Below are 13,036 nucleotides of genomic sequence, written 5' to 3'. Positions count from 1 at the left end.
TGCCTTGGATTTGTTACAGTACTCATCGATGAAGATAAAGATTTCAAGAGACACAGTTTTTAGATGAAACAACGGACAACTTGACATAGTAAATGTTTACTCATTTTGTATTTTGGTATGTCACTTGCCATCACACTCCTCATGTCAACATAAGCAATGGGCAGAAAATGTGGTCACACAATATAAACTTTCTAATTCCTCTCGCTCTTTTAATGGAACTACATACAAATCATTTGTGTGTAAGTTGTGAGCTCTTTTGGAATTCACCTTCCAGAACTAGGGAGGGCACTTTCATTCACACTGACCTCCAGTCATGAGGTACTAGAGTTCATTGAGCTGCCGAGGCTCAAATGTGGCAGGCTTCAGCAAAATTCCAGCATTTCTGGTTGATTCATTTAATATGTTGAATGTTGACTCTTGAGTCAATCATATTACCTACAGTAGTGCTTTCATTTCACTTTTTCTTTTTCAAAGCACTTTACAACCATTAATTAGTCCTCGACACACTGTAAGTAGGTCAGACTTATCTTCATTTTACAGATCGGAAAACTGAGGCAAAGAGCGTTTAAGTGACTTGCCTAAGGCTATACAGAGGAAGCCCAGCACTGAGCTCAGCAGACTACATCTGTAATTTTGCATGCAGGTGAATGAATTAAAGGCTTATTGGCTTTCAGGCAGAAGTAGTAGGGAAGCAGAATGTCATGGACTCAGTTGTAGTGATAGATGCTCTATTATAGTCAAGCAGTGCTGAAACTTGCGAGCTATAATTTTATATTGGGCAGACTGATGACATTTTAGCCAAATGTGGAGGTAGCACTGAGTGATAACAGTGCAGTGTCACTTTAGAAACCAGGAGTGCCAGTCCCAAAGGCCCCTTTTACCATCTCACCAGACAGGGTTCATTGGAGACTGCCCTCGGGCAAAGACCATGTGTTACAGCTCAGTGGAGGTGCTGGGGAGGATGTCTAGTAATCCTCCAGGAATGTTGTGGGTCCCAAGTTGCACACATTTTTCCTGTGATATCACTAGAAGGAATTTATGCCCCAGATGGAGGAGGTTAGCTAAGCAAACCAGCCCAAATGGAGCATTGCAGAGAGGATGTGGTACCTGGAGACCCAGAAGGTCATTGGAGGGTGCAAGAAAGCACAGGAATAAGTTTATTATCAAAGATTCAAGAGACAAGAGACAATGAAAAAGGATAAAGGGAACAAAAGGGTTACATAAAACATGTATATTTATAACATGATTTCTAGAGACTAAACCTAACAGGCTAACTTTCTGTCTAAAGTTTATCTCATCCAAATGTCCTTTGCAGCATTTCCAGCCATGGCAGGTTGTGATCCTGTTTTCATTAATGTAATTGCACTGCCCGGTTATTTGCTAGGTGCAGGATAAAGGATTGTCTTCCTTGCCTTCTCCTTATATTCCCCAAAGTTCATTGTCTGAACTTCAGAATTTGGATGACCTCTACTCTCATCGCTTATTCTCTGGTGTGCTGCCTCCCTGGTGAGTTCACAACCCTCCCATTGACTTCATATGTTAGTGAGTCTCCATTGTGTTAACTTATATGCTTAATTTACATGCCAGCGAGACAGGTGATAAACATCTTTTTTATGACAGAAAACTTGTTTGTTAACTCTGTCTTGATACAGACTTTAGGAACATATTCCCAATATACACACAACTCCTTACATAGTTACTGTACACACATTTCACAACAATATTAACAATCAACATGTTGTTGGCTTTCATTTAAGACCTCATGTGATATTCTTCGGTGAACGAGAATGTACATATCAGGATATTCTTGTAATCCCATTGCCAATTGGCACTGAGGGGTTCTTAAGGTCACAGGATGCTTATAGCAGGGGTGGGGAACCTTTTTTCTATCATGGGCCATTGGCCCACAGAAAAAATCAGTGGTGAGCCACATACAGCCCTGCAGGGGAGGGGAGGGGGCATCGATGCTCGGGGCTTCCCGCCCGCGGCGGGGCAAGCCTGTGCTCACAGCTCCAGCCCTGCGAGGGGCGCCGAGGCTTGGGGCTTGCCATGGGCCGGGTGAAATTAAGCAACAGGCTGGATCCAGCCCACGGGCCATAGGTTTCCCACCCTAGCTTAGAGCATCAAAATGGGTACTTTGGTCACCAGGAATGTGTGTAGGTATTCAGTGATTGATTTAATTGTGTTCCTATTTAATATATTGTGAATTTACCAGCTATTTGGGTTGTGGTTTGTTTACCGAAATTAACCAGTTCCTACAGAATTAATGGTATGCAAATACCTAAGAACCTCCAAGGATGTTACTTACTCACAAAAGAGTATTTTGCAATATCTACTTATGTTTTGGTAGGTGCCAGAAGTACATGACCTTGTAGACAGCTTTTGGGATGGCAGTCATAGCTAGCTTGGATTTGTTAGCCAGCCTAAAAATAAGATGTGACTGAATCCAGTATAATGACTTTTGCAGAGATATTGGTGCAGGGCTATTGTGTTGATTTATATTTTTAACTGGCTCTTTATTCTTTTCTTCACAGACCCAAGCAATGCTGTGTTTTAGATATCACCTTTTCTTAAACGGCAAATGCAACATTTTCACTCTGTGAGAACAGTTGTATTGCTGTGGAGACCATGCATGCACAGCACAGGCAAAGGGTGACATCCTGGCCCAATGGGAGTTTCCCCATTGACTTCAACAGAGTGCGGATTTCACCCAAAATCTTTGACTTTACTGGAAAAAAATTTTGTGATCATGTTTTTATTTTCCTATGTGCCTATTATAAATAAAGTTTCAGCTCCTTGTAACTGAAAGTGACTAACAAATATTTGGCGATTTTAGTAGAGGAGAATTTAAATTTGTTATACTGCCATCAAGTCCTTTATTTTGTCTGTATAATTTATTTATGGTAAAGGACTGACTCCCTGAAGTAGCAGAGTAACATGTTATCAAGGAGAGTTTGCGATGAGATTAAACCTTCTTGTTTATAAATCCTTTATAACTATGAATAAACAGACATACAGGGAAGTGGAATAAAAAGACAGGTACATTACTGTTTTGTATACTCAAAACTCAGGTAGGTAAGCAATAGGAGCGGCATAAAACAGGAGTTTTATCCTCCATGGTAAGAAATACATATATATATAAATGGTCTCCACAAAGAGTTTCTCTTTCCAGGCATTCTATGAAGGGACATAGGGCTTGTCTACACTTACCGCACTGCAGCGGCATAGCTGTACTGGTGCAGCTGCATTGCTGTAGCGTTTAGTGAGCTTCTCCCATCAGCGTAGGTACTCCACCTCTCCATGAGGCGGTAGCTATGTTGATGGGAGAAGCTCTCCTGTTGACATAGCACTGTCTACACCAGGAGGTAGGTCAGTCGGTAGGTGTGGATTTTCCACACTCCTGAGTGACGTAGTTATACTGACATAAGTTGGTAGCGTAGACCAGGGTATGCAAGTCATATGCATTACAAAAAGCAGCTGTGTTCTATTTGGGAGGGAAGAACACTCTTTTTGACTCACTTTAATGGTTTAGGATAAGGCACCTGATGCAGGCAGATGATGATAATGGAGATTTCCAGCCTGGTAGCCAGCCAAATGAACAGCATCTCTCTCCATGGGCAGAAGGGTGAAAACTGTGGGTGAGAACTTGGCACACACAACTGTCAACAAACATGGCAGGATTATGCAATAAATTAAGAAATTAATAGCACATTGCTCTTGAGCTGAGATGGTCGTTTTTATTATTTTAGTTAGGTATGTAGCCTTTTATTTTATTTAATGTTAATTTTAGCAAACTGTTATACTACAGTGGGTTTGCCTTTGGCGGCTACAGTCTTAAGTTTAATAAGAGTTACCTCTGTTTGTTTTAGATTTAGAGCTCAAAGGAGCTCATGAAACCAAAGGCAAGTAACACAATTACAAGAACAAGGTTCACTATTTTTACTAGTTTTATTAAAGCTGCCAACAAAGTAATAAATGTTACAGCATATACAAGTCCTAAATATATCCATGCACCAGTTATAACTACAGACATACTCACATCCTCCTAGATGGTGTTAGAGTCTGATGGCCATCTGATGGATTGATCATCAATATGGGGATGGATCCTGCTGGAGGTTTCCCATAGGAAGCTCAGTTTTCCCGCTGTGGGCGCCCTTTTTTATAATGTGATTCTGTCTATACTTACATTCTGCGCATGTACACGAAAGTGTCAACCCTCTCTTACTGGTTTGTGCCCCTAGAAACATAAGGGACCCTGAATTCTATAGGCCGTGTAGGTTCTCATTAACATTGACACACCACCTATATCCTGTGTTAAGACACATGTTGGAGACAAGATTTGCTTTTACAGCGTTTTATAATTTAAAATTGAATCTTTCGGCTAGACTTTCACAACATTACCACTTGGTGCCTTTTCCCCCATAATCTTAGAGCGTACTCCTCGGTCATTTACTTATGTCAGCATTTCTTGTCTCCAAGGCCTAAAATAGCTAAGCTAAAATCTTGCAGGCCTCAACATACAGGTTCTTGCATTTTAGCTTGTCTTACTTATATCTAACACATAATTCCCTGTAAATACTGATCAATCTTATACTTCTATAATCCTACTAATTAACTCACAATGAATATATGATATAACATGTTGATTAATCATAAAATCACACAATAAATGAATAATAAACTTAAATCATTGGCTACAGGTATATTCCCTCTCTATCTTCATTCACCCAAAACATAATACATATTAACCTAAAACATTATAAAGGAGGGATGGCCTAATCAGGGCAGGCTCTAGGTTTTTTGCCGCCCCAAGCAAAAAATTTTTTGGCTGCCCCCCCACCCCAGCCCTGGGCTCTCCCCTCCCCCCCCACCAGTGCCCTCTCCCACCCCCCCCCACCCACACCCCCCTGCCACTCCAGCCCTGGGCTCTTTCTTCCCCCCACACCCCCCTGCCACCCCAGCCCTGGGCTCCCCCCCCCCAAACGTGACCTCCTCATACACCACAGCAATCCCTGTTTACACTTGCAGTGAGGATCAAACCGTTTCTCCTATTTTTATTTCACTTTAGTATAAATCTCGCCCCCCCCCCCCGTTCCCCGCAACCCCATCTTTAGTGCTCCAAATGTACATGGAAGGCATAGGGACTAACCCTCAAACCTTGTACCCGGAAAGGGATGGGGATCTAGTAAAGAGAGTTCAGAGGAGCGGGTGTGGGGGTGCTTGGGGGCTCTACACGGGCAGAGAAGCGGGGTGTGATGTACTCGCGGAGGAGGGTAGAGGAGGAGAGGGGGTATCAGGAGGGTTGCGGGAGAAGAGGTGCAGGGGAAGGGGGAGATGCGGGAGGAGAGGGCTGGGGGAGGGTACAAGGGGAGAGGTGCGGGTGAAGGGAGAGTACAAGGGGAAGGGGTGCGGTGAAGGAGCGATGGGGGGAGGTACAAGTGAAGAGGGTGCGAGCGGGATGGGGGGTGCAAGGTCTGCGAGGGGCAGGCGCTGACAGCTGCTTCCTGAGCCCCGTGCAGGCAGAGCCGAGAGGACGGACACTGACCCCCAGGTGCCTGAGCCACGGGGGTCCCCCGGCGGGGCAGTATCCCCCGCTGCCCCACTCGGAGCCGGGCTCTGCCTCTCCCCACCGCTGGCGCTGTGGGGGCCCAGGGCAAGCAGCGTGGGGCTGAGGCGGGGGAGGTGCGCGGCGGGCTGGGTCCGGGGGCAGTTTCCTGGCAGCTCGGGCTGCCCAGCCACTCGCCCCATCAGTGCGCGAGCCAGGATCCGCGCCCCCTGCTCAGCCCGGCGGCGCCCTGCACAGCCCACTTGGGCAGGGAAACGCAGCACTGCCCTGGGGAGACTCAGGGCAGCAGCGGTGGTGGCAGCAGGACCCCTCCTCCCTCCCTGCATCCCAGGCCCTGCTTCCGTCCCTCCCCGGCTCCTCACACACTCCGGGAGCCCCTCTCGCCGCCACAGCCCGGGCTCGGCTCCAGGGGACGATGCTCTGGCTCTCCAGTGGCAGAGCTCTGGCCAGGGCCGGCTCCCGGCTTTTTGCCGCCCCAAGCAAAAAAAAAAAAAAGGGGGGGGGGCCAGAATGCTGCCCCTTGGAAAGTGCCACCCCAAGCACATGCTTGGAGCACTGGTGCCTAGAGCTATCCCTGGGCCTAATGAGTGTGCTTTATAGTAGCAGGTGACTTCCAGCTCTTTAATATAGCTGTTTGTTGCAGCACCTCCTCTTTTAACCCATCAGTATGTATTACCAGAGGAAAGGATATTGGAGAGAGTTCTGTCTCCAGTAGCTTCTTTGGTGAAGTTGTGAAGAAATAATTTAACTTCTCTGAAATTTTAAAGAGAAAATTTAAAGTGAGGAATCAAAAGGGCTCAGTAAGGATCATGAAAGATATCCTATAAAATTCAACTACAATAACAGATACTAACAAAGTAAATACACAAATGCAGTTAGACATTAAGACATCTAGGCAAATATAGGCAAAATATATAAATGAAGATTTTAACAGAGACAAAGAGTTTGTCAGTGTTAATTGGCACCATGTGATACAGGCAAGTAGTAAAAAACAACAAATAAATGCAAGACTCTTAGGCCTTGTGGATTTGCCTGCAGTTACTGCTGCTGGTGGCCAGATAACAGTATAGTTGCACTGGTCTGTACTCTCAGGCAAAGCTGCTATAAATTGTGATTTGCACCAGTGCTGCTTACCTTGGTTTCAAGCAGGGGATTGCTCATGTGCATACGTAATCCTAATGACAATATTTACTTTTTCTGCTTTGTAACCCTGCATTTCAAAGTGCTTTACAGAAGAGGGGGGAGTATCATAGCCCAATATTACCCCAACCCCACCTAACCACTTCTAGTGTTGCAAATCCTGGTGTGATCATTAGAGATGCAACATCCAGCCAAGGCAGCAGACTAATCCCCTTCTCCTCCTGGTGGTCAAAGAACACTGGAGCTGAACTCTGGCACTTTTTATTATAACAGTATGAGCTAGTCTCTTAAATACAAAACTTAAGTTTCACACTGTTTCCATTGAATGAGAACAGCATGATGCAGCAATGGAAATAGTGAATCAGTAATTTAAGAGAAATACAACTGGGAGGAAAGAACTTATTCAACGGTCTGATCATAACTGCTCTGCAGTGCTCACTCCTGATTGACCATAGCATAGAGGGTATGTCTACACTGCAATTAGACACCAACGGCTGGCCTGTGCCAGCTGACTTGGGCTGGCAAGGCTCAGGGTAAGGGGCTGTTTAATTGCAGTGTAGATATACCCAATCTTGTGTTCTGCTCTTCAGCTCAGACCAGCATTACAAGACTTCCTCTCACTCCACAATTTAAATATTAAAAGAAGTGACAAGGATGTTGTGATTCTCTCCAAAACAAACTCTGCAAACCCAGGAAATACAGATATAGGGTTACATTTTAAAAAAAAATCTAAACATGTAAAAGTAGCCAAACAACCATAACTCCACCCTGTAGTAGTCATGCAATAATCATACAATTATGATTGATGCATTTTAATGTTTGTGGTTCTAGAGTCTATAAAAATGATTGTAAAGACTTAATTTTTATATTTTCCCTCATGAGCTGAATAAAAGCAATGCTTACTATATTCTGTTCTACAGGGGTTCTTATACTGCACTCCTCATCATAGTACCTGAGTGTCTTCCAGTAGCACGTTAAATGATACGACTAACATCTGTTGTGCTATTTCTTCTTTCATCCTCTCCTCAGGAGCCAAAGTGTGTGCAGTGGGGCATCTTGTTTTGGTATGATTTATACATGCAAGTTGCTATGTATTTATGTTAGAGAATGCAGGTCAACGAAGTTCACCTTTGCAATTGGAGTGGAAGTTGGTGAAGTTCATGATGGTCCTCAGTGTAATCCAGAGATCACTTAGTGTCAACTGACAGAGGGCACAGGGGTTTACAGAGACTGCCTGGGTCAGATATGTACATATTAGTTCACCAATGAGTGGCATGTAATATCTCTACTGAGAGCCAGTAGGCCGCTGGTCATCACAATCATTGCAAAATGTATGTAAGAATAGTATTTAAGAAGTTATGTATCTATACTGAAAATTGTGTTTTAAGATCTTGGAAGAGGTGATCTGCATCAAACAGGTTCCTTTCAGGCAGGAGGTAACAGATGCTTATCTCCCTGTCTGGTCATATGTGTATTCTGTATTGTCCACTTCACAATGGAGGTCTATTTGCATACTGAACTGGACCCTAACCAAGAGAAATCAACAAGAGAGGGAAGCCATAGAAAAGAACAATCAGCGGGGGGCGGGAGGGGTGGGGGGGTGGAGGGGGTTGTGTGTGGGGGGCGTTCTTGTTTATGAAAAGGACAAAAGGACTGTCCCAATATATCTATGGGTACCAAGAGACATTTCATTGAGGAGGCAAGCTGACTTGTCTCATGAACAGAAGATCACAGTCAAGCCTGGTTGTAAAGTACTGGTGAACAATACTTTAGATGAGAGTACCTTGTTATTTAAGTCTAGACTCTAGAATGTGTATTATGATTTTATTTTCTATGTAACCTTCTGTTTCCAATGCTTCTACTTGCTATCACTTGAATCTCTATTCTTTGTTAAATAAACTCATACATCATTTCACTGTAAATATATCTAAGTACTGGGTGTTAAGCAGAGTGGCGATTGGAGGTGGAACTGGTAAACTGGTGTGTATGGTTTCTGTGAATACTAGGGGTGTTCAGTAGAACAGGGTATGGACACTCTAGAGAGATGCTTGGAGGTTGGAATGTGCCTGTCAGAGAGAACGGGGCCTGCGTAGGTCTAGAGCAGGGATCGGCAATCTTTGGCACGCGGCCCGTCAGGGAAATCCGCTGTCAGGCCGGGCCGGTTTGTTTACCTGCAGCGTCCGCGGGTTCGGCCAATCACAGCTCCCACTGGCTGCGGTTTGCCATCCCAGGCCAATGCGGGCTGTGGAAAGCGGCGGCCAGCACATCCCTTGGCCCACGCCACTTCCCGCAGCCCCCATTGGCCAGCGAACCGTGGCCAGTGGACGCTGCGATCGGCCGAACCTGCGGACGCTGCAGGTAAACAAACCGTCCCGCCCACCAGCGGCTTTCCCTGATGGGCCGCATGCCAAAGGTTGCCGATCCCTGGTCTAGAGGGAAGGGCTTGTGTTGCCAGTGGATCTGGGGAGCTGACCCATGGTAGCACAGACAAGGCTTCCACATGCTAAGGGCAAGTGATAGCGAGGTGCCTCACCACCCTGGGTACCCCTGGAAGGCATCACACTTAGTTCCTCATTGCAGCCAATAAAATCATAGCGTGCAAATTAGCTGTGGACGGACCGTGATGGCTGGTTATCTCTGATGTCACAATGGCTCCAGTTAAGCATAACCAGAGCTGTTGGGCTGATCCTGTCTATAGTCTATTCAAACATAACCCCCCCCCTCCTTTATGAAAAACAGTTAAGGTTACTAAGGGACAATAATACAAAACTAAAAGTAACACCCCCCCCCAACAGAAAATACTATGCAAAGCCTATCCCTTCATAAATCAGCTCTCAATCATATACACAACCACAGACCTTCAGACGCACACTGTTAATCTCTCTAGCAGTTTGGGGGAGGATATGTGGTATTCTTCACAAATAACAGAGGTTTTAAGTGCAAAAGCCAACTCAGTCTTAACTAAGGAGCTATGATGAGCATCTACATAATTTTTGAATGTTTCCACTTTTAAGGATGCAGAAACTAGATAAGAGTGGAATATGAGCATCCATTCAACAAATCAGGAAGGAAAGACCACCAGAGTAACCCAGCAGCTCTTATCCAGCATCCACGTGACTACTTAGAGGATTCAGTGACATCACCATGGAGGAACAAAGATTTGCAATTGAATAGAACTGTCAGCTAGTTTTCAACCGTAGCCACCACACATAAACCTGGCTGAGCATGAAGATGATGATAATACAGCGGGTGCTAGACCTCAATCAGAGCAAAGCTGAATTATATTAAAATGCCTCATTTACTGTTAACACTGGAAACCTGCCTGGGCACTCATGCTTGTGAGCACATGACCGAGGATTCAGAAAGAGAATTAAAGAGAAGCCTTTTCCCATTAAGTCAATGGGAGTTTTGCCACTGACTTCAAAGAGCAGGATGAGGGTCTTGGTGACAATGAAATAGTGGAGACACAAGGATCACAATAAGTTATAACGTTCATAAATGCCATCCTGTGATTTGGAAAGGAAGTGGACCATGGCTTTTTGGAAGAACGGCCATACTTCTCTGTAAGGCCAAAAAAGCAACCATCCAATATGCACAAATATGTACAGAGGCAAGGTGGTCCAATCTTTCATTGGACCAGCTTTTGCTGGTGAGAGAGACAAGCTTTTGAACTTACACAGAGCTCTTCTTCAGGTCTGGGAAAGTCTCCGAGTAAGTTTCCCAGACCTGAGGAAGAGTTCTTGTAAGCTCGAAAGCTTGTCTCTATCATCATCAGAAGTTGGTCCAGTAAAAGATATTATCTCACCCAGCTTGTCTCTCTAATATCCTGTGACCGACATGGCTACAACAACATCACTGCATACAAATATGTAGTGACATTTTAGAGAAGGCACTAGATATGAAACAAACATCTGAAGTTTCCGAGTCCTGATGCCTGTATCACTCTAATCTATTAGACATGTGCCCATCTCACTTCCCATCCCTTTAGCATCCTAATGTCCAGATAGCTTCATTGAATTCTTCTCAGGCTGGAGGGGCTGAAAACTAGGTGATTTTATTTCACAATTTCATTGTCCCAGTATACCTGTGTGCGACAGCTCTCAGAGGAACCTTAGAACAGTCTCTGATCATATATATCTTCCATTCTGTGATGCAGAAGCATAAATAAATAAAAGGAATAAGAGAGACAAAGTGGACGAGGTAAGATCTTTTATTGGACCAACTTCTGTCGGTTAAAGAGACACGCTTTCGAGCTCCATAGAGCTCCTCTTTAGGTCATCCACTGTAATGTTGTGACTGCAGCATAAGGACCGCTGTCTGCATCTGAATATTGTGGCTTTTGTGGTCAATCACACCCTTGACATAATTTTCACTTTTACAATGCAGTTTCTAGACAGGGAGCATCTGGGACAAACTGTGAGTGGTAGGAGGGGGAAGAGAGTCCGGTCGCTTGTGGGGGATAATGGGAGAATTAGGAAGCTAGGAAGGAGTTTAGATTGAGCCCAACACTGGTGGGGCGAGAGCACTCTATGGAGGAGTAAATTTGTCTAGTGCACTGCAGTGTAATGCACTGAGGATGATTGTATTAGTGTGCAGTGCTCTAAGGGTTAAGGCAGCTTTTTGTAGTGTGTGTGTGTATATACAATATGCAGGAAACAAAACTGCTTGAGAGTTTCCTGCCGCAGATTGTATTGATTTGCTGCAGTACAGTGCCACATGCTGAAGCAACAGAGAAACTCCTCTTTGGTCTTTCACCCTGTATAGATTTCTTTCCAACTGTGTTTGTGACCTTTAAAGCAGAACCTGCCTCTTCAGCTCCTCATGGTGTAAATTCAATGTCGGAGCTGAAGAAACAAGTCTATAAAGGTAAATAATTCTAAAAGCTCCTATTAGCAAAGCATTTAGTAGACATAAAACATTCTGCAGGGGGAGAAGCTTGGCTGATGGGTGTTAACTCTATTACTTTGAGGAAGAGCCTCAAGAAAGAAATTAAACAAGAGGGAGGGGGAATGGACTCTTACTTTACAGATCCTGTGTGGTTTTATATTTGATTTTAACAAAAACTAGCACTAAATACACATTTGTTAAACAAGTGGGTGTCAGTAGGGCCAGATCCTCAGCTGGTGTAAATCAGCATGGCGTAGATGTTTTACATCACATGAAGATCTGGCCCATAATTCCTACCATGCTCATGGGAGGCACATGCACATACTGAAAAGAAATGTTACCCTATTTGTCTTCAGTGTCGTATAAGGACAAAGTCACGTTCTTAGTACTGGGGCTTTGCTTTGGGTAGCATCCAGCAGCCATTCTGCACCTGGAACACCATGCAGGGGTTTTTAAGAAGGAAAATGATAAACAATTTCTCCAATTGACATTCCAGAGGGAATTTAAGCAGAGAGCTTGGGAGCAGTGTTAGTTGTGGTAGAAGAGTACTTCCCTTTGGGACATTTCTAGATTTTCATTGCACTTCGTAGCATTTCTACTTCACTTCTCATTCAAACAGGCTCCAAAGCACTTTACAACATGCACATACCAACACCGAAACTTGGGCCACTCTAGGGTGGAAGGCAGCAGCCATTCTGTGCCACAGAGTTTAGGAAAGGAAGTCAGGAATAATTTCTGCAGATGGAACTACAAGGGAACTACAAGCAGCCCATTTAATTTGGTTAGAACAGCAGGGTTAGCTTCCAAGAAATACCAAGAGATCTTCAGTAGTCATGATTGGATAGGGGCCTTGGTTTTCTTTTGTCTCAGCTAAAACAGTACTGTATGTATCCCTAACATCAAACTGATATTGGTATAATAATGACTCAATAGGAGGAGCTTCTTGCCCTTACCCTTTAAGGCATACTCAGGACTGAGCTCCATCTCACTTGTCAGCCATATTACCGTATCACACCATCCACTGCTACCTTTACTCCACCAGCGTTCCCAGCCTGTTTGTCCACTTCTCCCACCAGCACTTCCTTGCTGCCCCTACGCATTGCAGAAACTCCTCTCCCTCTGCCCCCCCCCCACATATTGTAAAGACACATCTTTAGCCTCCTCAAGACTCACTTCTAGCGTGTCGTCTCCCAAACGCTGTTAGTAGATAACAGCTAGGTCAGTGGTGAACGACATTATACACACAGCTAGCCTATGTCAAAATTATTGATACCTTGTCCTCCCTCTCCCCACCTTATTTGCTTGTCTTATCCATCTGTTACTATTAGCCTAATTATAAACTCTTGGGAGAGGAACTGTCTTTTTGCTACATGTGTACAGCACCTAACACAATGAAGCATCATTGGAGGCTACAGGTGTTAGTGTTCTGTAACTTACAAGTAG

Source organism: Terrapene carolina, unplaced genomic scaffold (genome assembly GCF_002925995.2).
Source record: "Terrapene carolina triunguis isolate 2854851 unplaced genomic scaffold, T_m_triunguis-2.0 Scaffold102, whole genome shotgun sequence".
In the NCBI taxonomy this organism is placed as follows: Eukaryota; Metazoa; Chordata; order Testudines; family Emydidae; genus Terrapene; species Terrapene triunguis.
The sequence above is the reverse complement of the archived record's forward strand: the minus strand, read 5'-3'. Positions refer to the sequence as shown.